Source organism: Penaeus chinensis, chromosome 14 (assembly GCF_019202785.1).
Source record: "Penaeus chinensis breed Huanghai No. 1 chromosome 14, ASM1920278v2, whole genome shotgun sequence".
Taxonomy (NCBI): Eukaryota; Metazoa; Arthropoda; class Malacostraca; order Decapoda; family Penaeidae; genus Penaeus; species Penaeus chinensis.
The window spans coordinates 22,159,357-22,164,356 of NC_061832.1; the positions used below are offsets into that span (position 1 = coordinate 22,159,357).

The 5,000-nt window shown below is 37.6% G+C and overlaps 1 protein-coding gene across 1 annotated transcript in view; it reads left to right on the forward strand.

The window, feature by feature from the left end:
- Positions 1-508: 508 nt before the first annotated feature.
- The window catches only part of LOC125032114 (activating transcription factor 7-interacting protein 1-like), a 46,758-nt gene continuing 42,266 nt past the window's right edge, over positions 509-5,000 (forward strand). The window contains exon 1 of the mRNA XM_047623121.1: positions 509-656. The gene's annotated coding sequence lies outside the window, so the exon portion shown is untranslated. The remainder of the gene's footprint in view (positions 657-5,000) is intronic.

Here is a 5,000-nt window from a genome sequence, read left to right on the forward strand (position 1 = left end):
TCCATGTCACATTCAATCTCACAAAATATGGTTTAATTTCTTTAAAATTCATGTTTACATGCATATAGATACACATCTATACAATGCAATATTCATAAACCAGTATTTTCTACATGCATGTATACTGGTCGTATGCGAGCTGACATTGCATTACTTTTGAGTATACATACATGTATACATATAAACATCAGTATCCGTCTCCGTATACATGCGCGCAAGTACACGTGAGGGAAGGTATGCATGTGTATGACATCCATAATGGCTACTTACTGTTCAGTGTCTATTTATGAAGATAGCTTTTTAAAAAGTGCACATATACTCACATTTTTCTACACCTGATCAAAAAATAGAAGTCTGGAAACCATTGTTGCAGGCATATCCCGTTTTAGTATGTCTGCTGTCTTCACTGTGGAGTAACATGTCATATCGTTGAGCCCTCTGCTAACCAACTAGAGCAGGGCAACATTCGACAACTAACGTTGAGAGAGGTTGACCGCGCCTGCCTCGTTCGGTTGGCCTTTACCCATAAACCCATGCTGCTACCAGTGGTAGCGGGGAGCGTTGCTGTGTGCCGCGCCCCTCGTCTTTCTCCAGTTTCTCGCTGCAAGTGGCCGTTTTCTAACCACTGTTCGTCCTTCCTTGTTGAAAATGTGTTGGTAAGTACTCAGAGATTGCTTCAGTGTCTTGTGGTAGCACGTTGCTTTCACAGGATGCCAGTAAGAGCCTCTTTGGTATGCGCATGCGCGGATACTGACCTAGTACCTTCACGGGTCTCGGGGTGACTCGTTCAATATGCCACATCTCCAATTTTAGAATGATTTTGCACCTCTTCCTTTGACACAAATGCACACGGGATGTAACTACCATCCAATCGTGACTGAAAATGTTCTTTAAGTAATTATACATTTAGTGTAAAATAAGTTAATAATGAAAAGAGGTATTGCGGCAAATATGGCAACACCGACACACGATGAGTCATGTACGAGTACGAGTCGCGAGCACTCGTCCGCAGGCTGCCAACCCCACGTTTTCAGATGTCACAATATCCTTAAAATTGTGGGGGAATACTTTGAAGATCGGTTAGATTCATGAAATTTCAGCAAAGTATTTACATGTTTTTTCGTAACAAGATTTTGTAAAATGTATATCATGGAAATAATGGACATTTTACGATTTTTAACAATGTCAAATTACTGAGATATGAATCAATACATCCGGGGTAGAATTCTGTGTACGCCGTGATTCGATACAGACGACAGGCCGCTGTTATCAGAGATGGGCATTGTCTTGAAACTTCTTTTCCATGCTCTATGTTGAGGTTCGTTGGCAACCACCTTCTATAATGGTGCTCGTACTCAGCCCAACCCACACCTGCGCCATTGTGCAGCACCGTGGTGCTCTGACCAACACACTTGCGCATCTCATACGAGAAGCAATCGATCCGCTGATATTGTTAACTGTAGTGAATAGTTGTGGAGCGTATATGTGGGAGTGTACACGTTCACACACACACACACTTATATATATATATATATATATATATATATATATATATATATATATATATATATATATATATATATATATATATTTATTTATATTTATATATATATACACATATACACGCGCGCGTGTGTATATAAATGTGAATATGTTTACATGCACATAGTCGAGAGCTATAGAGTGCGCGCGCGCACGTGTGTGTGTGTGTGTGTGTGTTAGTGAGAGAGAGTATACATAAACAAATGTATATTTAGCATAATTAAAAATGTGAGTACAGACGCGCGCATACCCACACATGTACATGTGTATATGCACACACACACACACACACACACACACACACACACACACACACACACACACACACACACACACACACACACACACATATGATATAGTGTGTACATACATGCACAGTGTGTGTGTGTGTGTGTGTGTGTGTGTGTGTGTGTGTGTGTGTGTGTGTGTGTGTGTGTGTGTGTGTGTGTGTGTGTGTGTGTGTGTGTGTGTGTGTGGGCGACCGCGTGTACGAATGTTGACCAGAGAAGATGGTGAGAGAAACAGGGAGAGAGTAAGAGAGTAAGTGTTATATATATATATATTATATATTATATATATGTATGTATGTATATCTATGTATTCATTTACACGTACATATATATTTATGTGTATGTGTGTATTCGTATTTGATGTAATATAATACATACAAATATGCACAGAAACGTGTATGTGTGTTTGTGTGTGGGCGCCGCGTGTGCGTGTTGACCAGAGAGGAGGTGAGAGAAACACAGGGAGGGAGAGAGAGAGAGAGAGAGAGAGAGAATGAGGGAGTTTTCTATAGAAGTGTATGTGTGTGCACAGATATGTATGGATATGGATAAAGATGTTTGTTCATATTCCCCCCCCCCCCCCACACAGCAATAGTTCAGGAAAGGAGAAAAGACAAATTTAGTGAGGCTGCCTTTGTTCCACTCCACCAAGGACATGGCTGACTCCGAACGGTTGGCAAGCCTGATCTCGTAGTCCCTGCAAATGTTAAATGCTGGATTTGTTGGATAATTTGTGGTGTTATAAGGTTTTGTTTTTTTCTTTCTTTTTGTTACAAGACGGTGACAACTTCAAATGACTATAGTACATTTACTAACTTCGAACGGCTGTCAAACTAATGCTTAGGCCTGTATGTGATCCTTATTCATTTTATCACCACATCTTACCTGGTCTATGTTTTTGCCACCTAGATTTTTTGTCTTTCTTTTTGTCTACCATAAAAATATAGTAGTATCTATGACAAAGATTAAATAAAGTAGATTTTTATGTGAAATTATTATGCTTATTGTTTATCAACCTGTTATTCTTATTTATTACTATAAGTATATATATATATACATTTTTTTTTTCGTTTTTTCTTTTTGCTGTTACCATTAATATAAGAGTTGTTCTGTTTTATCATCAGTGTCCTTAGTAGGAGTACCGATGTTCACAGTGTCATCCTTATTATTATTATGCATTTATAATGAGAAAATGTATGCATTTAATTACAGAGCACATTTAGGAAAGTTCAGAGAGCCACAAGTGTTCAGATATCTGAAGTCCAGTCTCCTTATAAATTCATAGAGGAAGCAGTTTCCTTCACATACGGTTTCATCAGATACCATTGCCTCAACATGAGTGTTTTCCTTATTTGAATAGTATAATTGTACGGCGGAACTCATCTGTCAATGCTTAGGTTTATAATTGAAATCGTGTGTGCCGGCCGCAGTCACACTGGCTCAAGCAGACAACAACAGTCTTAAGCTGCCAATATAGTTACCAAGAATGTCTGTATTGGAAAACCTAGCTGACATGTTTGTCTACAGATTTATCATAAATGCAATTTCCTTTGTGCAAACTCACTGCATTATCAGAAAAAAACGCCGTTTGAAATATTTGTTAGCAAGGATAGTATAACATTGTAAATAGCGGTTACCGGCAACTGTCCCGACCAAAAAAGAAGAAAGAATATGGCGTTTGTTATACAGCCGCTTTGCCCAATGCAGATATTGTAAGATCTCATTGAATTATGTAGCACCGAGCAAAATCAACTTATATAAGGCATTTATATAAGGCCTCACAAGCCATGTACATGGATCCTACATTGATAAAGATGAACTGCGATGTCTCAAGTGCTTTTGCTGTAATACATGTAAAAACCGAAGGAGTTGCAGGCATATAAAAAACTCTTTACAGCGATATGTCCATGGAAAATTGTAGAGGCACTCTCATGGTGATGAGCTGCATGTGTGGCAAGGCTTGTGCTGGCCGTTTACCACGCAGACGTCGAAGGTTACCTGTTTCGGTTTGTGGTACGACAAACCTCCGGTGCAAAATTATTTTCATCGTCCGCCTTGCTCGGTGGGCCCGGTAGTGTGTAGACAACAGCACCGACCTGTATTCAGCTACATAGCAAGTGATACTTACACCAATATCAGACATACTTCACAATTGTCAGATACTGTTGATGATCGATAGCAATAAAGCTTAAAAAAATATATTCCAAAGTTTTTTTTTATGAATGGCAGTTAGGTATAGAATAGTGAAAGTGATCAAGTACAATAGTAGGAATGGCGCTTACCGTAAGCCGTATCTCGGTTAACTCTTAAATATTATTTGTCATTATATGGATTACATGCTGATTGTATATCCATGAAAATATGCACTCCTAAGTATCATTTATGAATACATTTGCCGAACGAGTCCCTGCATTGCTTACAGATCGATTATCTCGCCTCAGTTATGATAGCTATAGACCAGTTGTCAGTATTTTGCAAGAGCAAGTAAGGACTTTTTATATGAAATCATATCCATCTTAATCCATTATAAATCCTGAAGTATGCATCAAGTACATGTTACTCAAACAATACTCTCTTCGAGTAATGTTAGCTATAGTAATAAATCCATTTAACTTTCCTTTATTTTCATTCTTGCAACATCAGACCATTTTATCATAAACACTTATGATACCAGACGGTTGTTTTGATAAACCTTAAACCAAAACTGCGAAACAGAGGTTAAGTATTTCTTTCCGAAAATGCAACCGCGAAAATTTAAAAACCGACTTTTCGGGGAGCACGAAAATTAGATTTTAAAAAAATTCCAGATGATAGATAGATTAGAACGGGAAGTCACTAAACGCTTGTGAATCACCCGGAAATAAGATTTCTGCCCAAGTGACACTAAAACACAGGGGAATATGAAATTGATTCAACTGGTCCATCTCTCTCTATATAATGTGTGCGTGTGTGTGTATTTATATCTTCATCTATCTACCTATTCACACACATGTATGTATCTTTATTTATGTATATATACATACACATATATATAAACATATATTTATGTTTATATATGTATGTATATGCATATATTTACTTGTGACATATATACATATATACACATGTATGTATCTTTATTTATGTATATATACATACACATATATATAAACATATATTTATGTTTAT